Here is a 12,725-nt window from a genome sequence, read left to right as displayed (position 1 = left end):
CTCACTGTGAGTGTATTGGGCAATCGGGGAGCTGTCCATGTCTCTCCCATAGGTGGATCTCGAACACGAGATGATGAAAGAGAACAATAGGTTACTATCGTAACCCCGGTTCTCTGAAACATCGAGTGGAGAGATCCACCAGCTTTGCCCCGCTTGCCGCACGAGAAGCAAATATACTTACTGGAGAATAGCAGCGCTTGCAGGTGTTATATGCCCTCAGGTAAGGGGGAGGGACCTTACCTGGCATTGGCTGCGCGCTTCTGTCTGTCTTGACGAGCCCGTCGGAGCTGTCGTGCTGCACGCGGGAACGAACGACATCAGGCTGCGGCAGTCGGAGGTTCTGAAGAAGGACTACAGGAGCCTGATCGAGACGGTACGCAGCACATCGCCTGAAACAACGATCATCGTGTCAGGACCGCTTCCCACTTACCGACTAGGACACGAAAGGTTCAGTAGATTATTTGCTCTAAATGAATGGTTAATGTCATGGTGTAATGAACAGAGACTGCTCTTTGTAAATAATTGGAATCTTTTCTGGGAGCGACCTAGGCTCTTCCGTGCTGATGGCCTTCACCCCAGCAGAATCGGAGCGGCTCTTCTGTCGGACAACATCTCCAAGACGCTACACACCATATGACTAGTAAGTCAAAGTCCAAATCACACTCTTTGCTGTCCAAATTTAATTGATATAAGTACCAATGTAGAACATTATATTGAAACTGTGTCTATTCCTCGCTTAGTGAGATCAAATAATAAATCTACTGCAGGATCTAGGAAAAATCTAATTGTGATTAAACCAGAAAATCTCAATATTAGTGAACAAAAACAATTTATAAAGCTAGGTCTTTTAAACATTAGATCGCTTACACCTAAGGCGGTTATTGTAAATGAAATGGTCACAGATAATAGTTTCGATGTACTCTGCCTTACTGAAACCTGGCTTAAACCAAATGATTATTTCGGTCTTAATGAGTCTACTCCTCCTGGATACTGTTACAAGCATGAGCCCCGTCTGATTGGTCGTGGCGGTGGTGTTGCTATAATCTATAAAGATATTCTTACTGTTACTCCGAAAACAGGTCACAGGTTTAATTCGTTTGAAGTTCTTGTACTAAATGTTACTCTCTTAGATGTAAGAAAGAAATCCCTATTATCTTTAGCCTTGGCTACTGTATATAGACCGCCAGGGCCTTACGCTGATTTCCTAAAAGAGTTTGCAGACTTTCTCTCAGATCTTTTGGTCAATGTCGATAAAGCATTAATTGTTGGAGATTTTAACATACACGTAGATAATTCAAATGATGCGTTAGGGGCTGCGTTTACAGATTTATTAAACTCATTTGGGGTCAAGCAAAATGTAACTGGTCCCACTCATCGTCTTAATCATACGCTAGATTTAATTATATCATATGGAACCGATCCAACCGATATAGATATTGTACCGCAAAGTGATGAAGTCACTGACCATTACATGGTCACTTGCATACTACGTACCGCTGAAATTTGTCATGTTGCGCCACGTTATCGACCAGGCAGAACAATCCTTCCAACCACTATAGATAATTTCTCAAATAGCTTACCTGATCTATCTCAGCTGCTCAGTGAACCCAAACAAACAGATGAACTAGAGGAAATGACTAGCACTATGAGCACCATTTTCTCTAGTACATTAGACATCGTTGCACCAATTAGACTAAAAAAGGTTAGAGAGAAAACTAAAGCACCATGGTACAACAGTGCTACGCATGTTCTAAAGAGAGAAACTCGTAATTTAGAGCGTAAATGGAAACAAACTAATTTAGAGGTCTTTAGAATCGCGTGGAAAGACAGTACATCACGTTATAAAAAGGCCCTAAAAACGGCCAGGGCTGAGCATCTCCGCAAACTAATAGAAACTAACCAAAATAATCCTAGGTTTTTATTTAACACCGTCGCTAGACTAACAAATAAACAGACGTTACCGGAGCAAAATATTCCGTTACAGTGTAGTAGTAATGATTTTATGAATTTCTTCACTGAGAAAATAGAAAGCATCAGAAACACAATTGTAAACGTTCAATCTTTAATGGTGTCTTATGATTCAGCCTCAATTATCACCCCGCAAGAACAATTACAGCGCTTTGCAACTATAGGACAGGAAGAGCTAAATAAACTTATCATTGCATCCAAACCAACAACGTGTTTATTAGATCCTATACCAACTAAACTATTGAAACAAGTGTTACCTGTAGTGGAAGAGCCTCTTCTCAATATTATTAACTCGTCTTTATCCTTAGGTCATGTTCCAAGAATATTCAAGTTGGCAGTTATAAAACCTTTAATTAAGAAACCACAATTAGATCATAATAACCTAGCAAATTACAGACCCATTTCAAATCTTCCATTTATGTCTAAAATTCTAGAAAAAGTTGTGTCCGCTCAACTGTGCTCTTTCTTGCAAGAAAATGATATCTATGAAAAATTTCAGTCAGGATTCAGACCGCATCATAGCACAGAAACTGCGCTCGTTAAAATTACAAATGATTTACTTCTAGCTTCTGACCAAGGCTTTATCTCAATACTAGTTTTACTTGATCTTAGTGCTGCGTTCGACACTATAGATCACAAAATACTCTTAGACCGACTACAAAACTACACTGGTGTTCAGGGACAGGCATTAAACTGGTTTAGATCGTACTTATCGGACCGTTACCATTTTGTCTGCGTAAATGGGGAAAAATCGAAGATAACGTCAGTAAACTATGGTGTACCGCAAGGATCTGTGTTAGGCCCTCTGCTATTCTCAATATATATGCTACCACTTGGTAATATTATAAGAAAACATGGAATTAATTTCCACTGTTATGCTGATGACACTCAATTATATATTTCATCACGACCAGATGATAACAATAAATTATCTAAATTAACAGAGTGTGTTAAAGATATAAAATACTGGATGACGTGTAATTTTCTGCTATTAAATTCAGATAAAACGGAGGTATTACTTATTAGTCCAAAAAACTGCACACAAAACCTCTTACAATACAACTTTAATTTAGAAGGGTGTCCTGTTACTTTATCCTCTACAGTAAAAGACCTGGGTGTTATATTAGACCGCAACTTGTCTTTTGAAAATCATATTTCATATGTTACAAGAACAGCCTTTTTCCACCTTAGAAACATTGCTAAGCTACGTAATATGCTATCTGTTTCTGATGCAGAAAAGTTAGTTCATGCATTCATGACCTCGAGACTAGATTACTGTAATGCTTTATTAGCAGGTTGTCCTGCATCCTCAATAAACAAGCTACAGTTAGTCCAAAATGCCGCCGCTAGAGTTCTTACTAGATCAAGAAAATATGATCATATAACACCAATTCTGTCGTCTCTACATTGGTTACCTATAAAGTTCCGTATCAATTACAAAGTATTACTACTGACCTATAAAGCCCTAAATGGTTTAGCTCCCGTGTATTTAACGGAACTTCTATCGCCCTATAATCCATCACGCTCTTTAAGATCACTAAATTCGAGGCTTCTGGTCATTCCTAGGATATCTAAGTCCACTAAAGGAGGGAGGGCGTTTTCACACTTAGCTCCTAAACTCTGGAATGGCCTTCCTGATATTGTTCGAGGCTCAGACTCGCTGTCCCAGTTTAAAACTAGATTAAAGACGCATCTCTTTAGCCAAGCATTCACATAATACTTACCTTTTATACTACAGTTGAATCAGATTGAATGCATTAATATTGCGAACAGCAGCTACGCTAATGATTTCCCATATGTTTTTCTGTTGTTATCTCGGGACGCTAGTCCCGAGGTAAATACAGATCGTCAGCTCCAGTTTGTATCCAGCCTCTCATGGAAACTACAGATTCTCCAACACCCGTGCAGAGACGACTCGGCGCCTGTGAAGAGACGACTCGACGCTGGCGATATGTTTATGCCCTAAATCAATACATGATTAACTAACTGTATTTCTCTATGTATATTTCTGAAATGCACTTTCTGTAAAGCTGCTTTGAAACAATATGTATTGTGAAAAGCGCTATACAAATAAATTTGAATTGAATTGAATTGAATTGCCAGACTTGGTGCAATTGGATGCTTCTGCAGAGGTCAGGTACGGATGCCCAAGTGGATCTCTCCACTCGATGTTTCAGAGAACTGGGGTTACGATAGTAACCTATTGTTTTATTTTCTTTGGATTTGGTGAGTACACATTTTGAAATGTGTACTGATGTATAAAATAGAGAGAGAGTGAAGACGTACTTTCTTTGTTATAATGAAATGCTGATGAGATCTACATGTTTACAAGGAAAAAGAGATATAATGGTTAAAAGATTATGTGTATATGAGTTACTATAGTGTTCATATTTTGTTGAAGCATGAGTAGTTTTATGTTTGTTTAAGTTGCGTAATGTTTACTAAGCTGCCGAATTACGATGGCAATGTAGCTTTTAAATGTTCAACAGAGTAACGAGTGCTACTATGTACTGTTGTTTAACTAGAAGCAGTGAAATTAATGTGTTGTGAACTAAATACTGTCTGTTAAATATGCAGGTCAGGTTTTTTGCTCTACGCTATAACTGTGTCATTTCAGAGTGATGATCCAAGATGGCGAGCCTTCCCAGCGAGATGAATGTTGATTGATGTGAGATTTGAGTTTCAAACCAACACCTGAGGAGTTTGGTAGGAAAGATCCGATTGCTGCTAGTTTTTGTTATAAACTGAACTGAGCTTTGTTTTTGAGTGACTGCTCAAAGAGTATTTTCCTTTGGAACTGTTAAACCAAATAATTTTTTTCCGCAATTCCAAGGATTTTTCAGGTTCCTTGAACTGAACTCAATCGTTTAAATCGAGTCTGAGTCGAATCTTTTGAACTGAATCTTTCAACTGAACTTTCCAAACTGAATCTTTTGAACTGAGTTTTTGAACTGTTTATTTTGCCTTGTGTTTAACTTTTCTTTAATTTCTGAGTGTGATTGAGTGAACTTTCCAAATTTACTATTGTGAACATGTATGGTGATATAAAAGGTGTATTTTTGGAAATTAGCATAGCTAGAGGGTGCACCCGATCGATCAAATAAACAGTCTTATTGACAATTGAACTGGAAATTAATTTAACTGTGAGTCAATACTGAACAAAACTTGTGACTGTGAACTGTTTGATTTATCATTTTATTATCAATTCAATTCAATACAAGAATTTACTTTAGAATTCAGATAGTGTTGTTTACGCCTCTATAGCCGAACCTACTGGCCTATTGTTGATATTAGCAACGAGTCCAATAATATTATTTGACACAGGTGCCACATAAACACTAAATATGATTACATAAAATAGGGTGACCAGACGTCCCGAAAAATTCGGGACAGTCCCAAAATCTAAGCTGTTGTCCCGAATCCCGAATCCTGCCCTAATTGTCCCGAAAATTATACTAAAGCAAAATCTTGAGTAGTTATTGTCTGATAAATCATTAAAAAACTGTCCGTGGAGGTTGTCCCCTGCTGGCTGCTCATTGGCTGCAGCATCTTTTTTTCTTTTTTTAAAGTTCTACAAAGATACCGTCTAGGCGCGAATTTAGATATGCATAAGCAAGCGCAAGTTGCAGCAGCCGCAAGGACAGTGAATGTGCAGGCAGCTAGTGGTAAAGGAGTGATTGATTGGTCGCGGCACTGTGCGCAAAAAATACTTCGGCCTAATGTCTGATGTCGGGTTACACAAAGCAAATCATCTACACAATTATTTATTTTTATTATTTAATGACCGACAATTAAGTTGTAATAAATTTGGCATAAGGCTTATTAGCGTTGGGCAATAGCCTGAAAGGTCTGATTATCCTGTTAAGACAGTCATTGTTTTTTTGTTTGTTTTTCACAATGATATTTGAGTTCATGATTTTAATGTTGTTGTTTTTTGTGGCAGACTAAAGACTAATGACAGACTGTTGATCTTTGAATAAAATGTTTGGTTCAGGTTTGAAATTCATTATCTTTTATTATAGGCTATGTAGTCTAATATCACAGTAGGCCTAACATTGTTTTGACATTTTGTTAAAAGGTAGGCTTGTTGGTGCATGGATTCTTTCAAGGCTGATGATTAATTATAAACTCTCTTTCAGAATAAGCACTGTGGTCTTTGTGAGTCTCTGAAGTTGAAATAAAGGGTTTAATAAAAACTGACAAATCCATTAACATATTAAAACTATTCAGGGAGTTGTCATGACTGAAATGACGAGGGATGCATTTCCTAAGTACATTGTAGAGATCATTGGTACTTTTGGGAAATGCTGCCCATCTGTTCAGTCATGAAGCGAAGACGTATGCCAATAAATTCTTGACATTTAATTTGTTAGTGATCACACGGTATACTACACTGGGCAAACTGATTGGCCTCTTCTGTATTTACATTCAAATATCCTGGTTGAGTGCTTGCTGGTCTAAACCCTCCACCTCCCCCCAACTCCACCTGTCTAGATTTGCTATGGGGTATTACATATGTCTACTTGTGCATGTGTGACCTTATGGAACTTTGACCAGATCTAGGTTTAAAGGTTCTTGACTACGCCACCTGGTGCCTCTCACACCAGGATATACTTTGTACCTTAACTGCTAAATACCTAATCTAAGGCAAGCAGGTTCGTAGAAGTACACCAAAGATGAACTAGACAGAGACGTGCTTTCAGTAGAAAAATAATAACAAAACTTTATTGTACAATGGTATCATTAAAAGAGCCACACCGTCATATTAGAGGCACAGTACTAAAGTGAGAGACCAAACCTGGTATTGGCTGTTACAAGGAACAATACGATTAACAATTTAACTGTAAAATACTGATTCACTGTCAAGGCAGGTTACCTGTCCGGGATACGTGTGACGTTCACCGCCCGTGCTCTGGAATCTGGTGCCCACACACACACACACACACACACACACACACACACACACACACACACACACACACACACACACACACACACACACATTACAAGCCAATGATTCAATCAATATTGTGAAGTGCAGTTTACCACTACAATACGTGGTGCAGTGCGCGAGGGCGGAACCAGGAACCTCTCTTGTGAGCAGCTACTCTAGTACTCTAGAAAGTTATCACTAGCAAAGTGCATAGAGAATGTAAAACTACACACTACTAGAACAGCCAATACCACATCAGTCAGACAGAGCATTAGACGGAGGCCAAGGCAAAATAACCACAATAAAGAAAAGATATATATAAAACTTAATTTAGGCAAGGCAAGGCAAAACAGCAGGAGCAATCTGCCTGCAGACACAAAATCATTAAAATAAGTGCTTGATATACACATGCACAAATAGTCACGTAGCGTCGCAAACATTTCATAAAAACATTATTTTCTTTTACCTCAATGTTGACATACGAACTGACACAGTGGAAAACAGCCCTTTGCGCCAGTCTTCACAATCCTAGGTAACAGTTGTTACACACAGCATATTCATTAAATACATTTATATTAAGAGTTGACAATAAAACACAGCCATGCATCACGTCAGGGCAACACAATCAGACTCATCTTACGTGTGTTCAAAGCTTTTAGTCCTAACACACTGGATCTACTCGTAACACAATAAACAATAAACATTTACCTTCTTGATGTTGCTGCTTAATTGCGGTACAGCTACCCGGCGGGTGCTTTGCCCAAGACCTGTGCGCAAATGTGCTCATTAAAATGCATATGTCCCAACAATGACACCCACATTATGATTAACAGTAAAATGCACAAATAATACCTTCAGTAATACACAACACGATTACCCGGAAGCGTCTGGCAATCAGTCAAACACCTATTTTCCAATAGCCCAGTATTAGATACAATATAAATGCTTAGCTTGCTACACCATATAAACATTTACCATACCTTCGTTGCACAGGAAAACCACATACCCAAGCAGTAACAAGACTGAAAATGTATCAGGACACCAGAGAATCTCTCTAAGCCCAACAGTGCAGACTGTTTTATAGAAACTGGCCTAGACGCAAATGAGCTGTTTAGCCACTCGCGGCTAGCTGGATGACGTCAAGGGGCTACCGTAGCTGCAGAGGGACAAACTTCAACCAGACAGCAACCAGACAGCAACTACTCTGCCGGTTACACATGTCTTACATGCTCACAACAGCATGTCTGTCTTTATCTTGTAGCAAGTCTCTGTGCTTGATCTGTAGCAACATGCATGGCAGTTCTAATTCACCAAGATCAAATAAGTTCATTAAAATGCTATAACGATTCCAAGACTTGTCATGACTGAAATGCATGTAGAATATGTGTTACACTTATGTTCAGTGTAGAGACAGAGACAGGGGTGTGCCAACTGCTACAAAGGGGGCCCCAAAGATGTTTCAAACAGTAGCAGCACCACTGCTCTGAATGTACCAGCAGATGAAGGCGTAAAAATGAAGTGACGTGATGATGGCGTCAAAAGTTCAGTGTTTATTCCAAGAAGTGAAAAAATAAATGTTTTCCAATAGAGTGCAAAAGGTATTTACAGTGAACCCCCCCCCCCCCCCCCACCAAAAAAAAGGTTTGTGTGCAAAGGTATGCAGTGCAAGAACCTGAAGTAGACAGTAGAAGAATTTCTGTCATGGTATATGATAAGATATGCAACAATAAGGAGTTAATTTTGCATTACAGTGTGTTAAGGGTTCTGATGGCCTGCAGGTAAAAGCTGTTCTTCAATCTGCTGGTTCTGGATTTAATACTCCTGTACCGATGGCAGTTTGTTAAACGGGTTGTGTGCTGGCTGACTGGGGTCAGCAATGATTTTGCGAGCATTCCTCGTGTGGAAGATATCCTGTAAAGTAGGGAGTCTGGTACCTATAATGATCTCAGCTGCTCTCACAACTCTCTGAAGGGCCTTGCGATCGCTGATAGCACAGCTTCCATACCAGACAACAAGGCACCCTGTCAGAATGCTCTCAATGGTACATCTGTAGAAGTTTGTGAGGATTTCGGGGGAAGGCCAAATTTCTTGAGCCTTCTGTAGCGTCTGGATCAATCAGACACACAAATTATTAATTTATTTAATGAATAATCCAGTAAACTCACTCTCCCAACAAATGCATGTGAAACTTCCCCCAAAAACTAACATCCAAAATGAAGCTAACACACTGGCAGGACGCAGTGTCTTGTTACAGGACACACTGGGACTGATAAGAGTTGTACGATCCAAAGGAATGTCCAGAAAGCTGTGAATCTCACTTAAATTCTTGTAGAGGAAGAGAAATAAACCCTGTAATCCTATATATTCTATATATAACCACTTGAGAAATGTGTAAACATGTATCTAATTTTCCCATCTCATGATTTTCCTTTTATGTGGTGTGGCTTTTGTATTCTTGTAAACTCTATTGGGTTAATGTTTCAGACTTTGCATATTATGGTTAACCAAAATCATATCTGTGGCATGTTTGGTCTTTATAAAATCCAATCTTCGTCTCCGATTTGTTAATTTACATTACATTCTGCTAACTTTGTGACGCATTAGTATTATAAGACTCTTAAGGATTCTTTTCTTAAACACCCAGAACACAATGGGTCGTAAAATTTCCCTCCAAAGGGAAATCTTCTCATTGGCTCACTCACTTCCAGAGGTTGTGCCATCTTCACGCTTTAAAGTCACTGATCAGCTCTTAGCTCTCGCTTAGTCCCTTTTTGAAATGCTGATGTGAAGATGATGCTGAACTAGAAGCTTCTAAGGACCCACCAAGCTTGTGCCAGGCTGCGGCCTTGTCTTTCCATTCACCAAAGATACTCTGACTACCACTGGTTCTCTCTCATCAAGACCACATCAGCAAAGATCAACTGGAGCCTCAACAAATTGCATCAGGACAGTTTAATTCAAATGGGCGAGACATGCAAGTATCAAACTTAGTCTCATTATTTGATACATTAAGTATCCTTACCCCTTTTAAAGAAGGGCATGTTAGAACTAAACTGATGGTTTGCTCAAGGCTGTTGATCTACTGAATTTCAAACAATGCTATAATTTCTTGCTTTCCTGTATTCTGCTTCAGCTCTCTTTCCCTTGGTAAACTGTATGCATGTATGTGTGTGTATGTTAGAGTAGTTTAAGTGTTTAGACTAGTTAATAAAATCTTGTTCATGTCACACTTAAAGTTGTCTGTGTCTCAAGCTCATAATTGGCATCACTAATCATATAGATTTTTGCTTCTGCTCTTAGTAGTAATGTAAATTAAGAAAGACATTTCCCATGCCCCGGAAATGTACATTTCTTAGAGTTAACAAACAATTAATCCTGAGTGTTCACGGGACAAACAGGTTAATTGATTGTAATATTAATTTATGACAGTAAATTAATTATATTAACTGATCTAAATATTCATAATAAATTATAACCAGTTATTATTGATTATTAATATTTCATAGAGCTAATTTGCTACACTTTGTAGGAAGTAGAGTTGCTGACGAGCAGACTTTACTACTGAGTACAGGGAGTACACTAAGGGGCTGAGAACGCAACCCTGTTGAGCAACCATGCTCAGAGTCAGTGTGGAAGAGAGCCAGTTACCAAATCTCACGAATTGGGGTCTGTTCGTCAGAAAATCTAAAATCCAGTTGTCTGTTTAATCCTAAATCTTCAAGCTTTACGATAAGTTTGGACGGGATGATTGTATTAAAGGCGGAGCTGTAATCGATGAACAGCGTTCTCACGTAAGTGTTTTTCTTGTCCAGGTGTGTGAGAGCATTGTACATCGCAAGTCTGATGGCATCATCTGTCGATCTGATTTTCCGGTATGCAAATTGGAGAGGGTCCAAGGTGTTCGGCAGGGAAGAGCAGATGTGGTTTTTGACAAGTCGCTCAAAGCACTTCATGATGGTAGAGGTCAGCTCTACGGGGCGGTAGTCATTCAGGCAGCTGACAACAGGCTTCCCAGTGACAGGAACAACAGTGGTCTTCTTAAAACATGAACAGACAGTTTAAGAGAGAGAATAACAATATCTGTAAAAACCTTAGCTAGTTGGCTGGCACAGGCTTTGAGGACACGGCCCTGAACCCCATCAGGGCCTGGTGCTTTTCGTTGGTTGACCGCCCTGAACGATTCAAACACGTCAGGTAAAGAGATTGTTAGAGCACCTTTGTTCTCGTCTGCTGTAAGTTTCACTGCAGGGAAGGTATTGCTATTTTCAAACCTAGCAAAGAATGTGTTCAGCTTATCAGGTAGAGAGGCAGATAGACCCACATCACAGGTTTTTTTGCCCTTTCTGTCTCTGTAGTCTGTGATTAAGTGCAGATTCCATATGAGCTTGAGGTCAGATCCTTGATAGTTTGCTACCATCTTGTCTCTGTATTCTCTCTTTGCATTTTTGATGGCCCTCTGAAGTTCCAACGCATTCTCATCCTAGGGCGTCATATACTGACGCTTTTGACATTTCGTCTACATCGAACGCACATGGCACCCTTTAGCGTCAATATGACACGCACAGAGCTTTGTTCGGTTATGGGTAGGTTTAGGTCTGGGGTAGGGTTAGGGTTAGACCGCTAGGAGGCGCCTTCTGGCCCATATCTATCTGCGTCTCATATTGACGCTAAAGGGTGCCATGTGCGTCCGATGTAGACGAAATGTCAAAAGCGTCAGTATATGACGCCTTGGGATGAGAACGGGCTGGAAGTTCATATCTGGACTTCCTGTATGCGACTGTGTCACCGGAGTTGTAGGATGAAGTGCGTGCTTTAAGTTTGATCCTGACATCAGCATTTATCCAGGGTTTTTGGTTTGGGAATGATTTGATGCAGATTTTTTGGAACAATGTTTTCAGTACACATAATCAGTGACAGTGTCAGTGTATACATTAATGTCTGTGTCTGTTGCATCATGGAAAATCTGCCAGTCCGTGGTTTGAAAACAGTCCTGAAGTGTGAAAATGGTTTCCTCACTCTTTTGTTTGTATGCAGGCAGAATGGAGATGTGATAAGCTTTACCAAACGCAGGTGGGGGGAGGTTTGTAGCTGTCCTTGAGTGCAGTGTAACAGTGATCAAGCGTCTGCTCAGGTCAGGTAGGAAAAGTTATATGTTGGATACATTTCGGGAGAATTCAGATTTGTCCCATTGAAGTCCCCGGTGAGCATCTGAATATTTGTTCTCCAGACTGTTTATGGTTTCATACAGAATGTCCAGTGCTTTACTTTTATCCGCCCATGGAGTATGTGGCTCACTGTTAGAATGATCAAACTAAATTTGCGTGGAAGAATGAATGGACTTGTTTTAACTGCAATGAGTTCATAATCAGGACAGCAATGCTTAACAACAACTGAAACATCTGTTCCCCATTGAGAGTTGACCATAACGTTAACACTTTACAATAACAGGGCATGAATAATCATGTACTAATACCTGAATTAATAGTTACTTCAACATGAACAAATATAAACTAATCATTAACCAATGAAGAGCGATCATTAACTATGACAGGAGACATAATGATTCATGCATGAATAAAAGCAGCCTTAAAGGCCCCCTGAAATCAAAATTTACGTTTTTTTTAGCTCTTAGGATGAATATGTTATAAATAAGCTGGTGTGTTCCAAAACAATGACAAAATTCGCATTTAGGAGATATAAGCATTCAAAACTTAGTCTTTCACTTCCGCTAAAATGGATTTTTATCATGTCACCGCGGACTTCACCTTCTCATCACATCTTCTGTCCAATCAACCTGACTGTACGTTCGGCAGTAAACGTATGC

The 12,725-nt window shown here is 39.5% G+C and overlaps 2 long non-coding RNA genes across 2 annotated transcripts; one reads left to right on the top strand and one right to left on the bottom strand.

Moving 5' to 3' along the window:
* The first annotated feature begins 276 nt into the window (after window positions 1–276).
* LOC307166260 lies at window positions 277–4,059 on the top strand. Its single transcript, XR_013822612.1, has 3 exons — window positions 277–373; window positions 550–640; window positions 3,796–4,059. It is a non-coding gene; the product is annotated as an uncharacterized lncRNA (long non-coding RNA).
* A 2,901-nt stretch (window positions 4,060–6,960) lies between these two features.
* On the bottom strand, window positions 6,961–8,012 carry LOC307166161. Its single transcript, XR_013822596.1, has 5 exons — window positions 7,882–8,012; window positions 7,754–7,807; window positions 7,610–7,668; window positions 7,368–7,429; window positions 6,961–7,085 (listed from the first exon to the last, which is right to left on the bottom strand). It is a non-coding gene; the product is annotated as an uncharacterized lncRNA (long non-coding RNA).
* Between the last annotated feature and the right edge of the window lie 4,713 nt (window positions 8,013–12,725).

Source organism: Squalius cephalus, assembly GCF_949319135.1.
Source record: "Squalius cephalus genome assembly, chromosome: 10".
NCBI lineage: Eukaryota > Metazoa > Chordata > Actinopteri > Cypriniformes > Leuciscidae > Squalius > Squalius cephalus.
The sequence above is the reverse complement of the archived record's forward strand: the minus strand, read 5'-3'. Positions and strand labels throughout refer to the sequence as shown.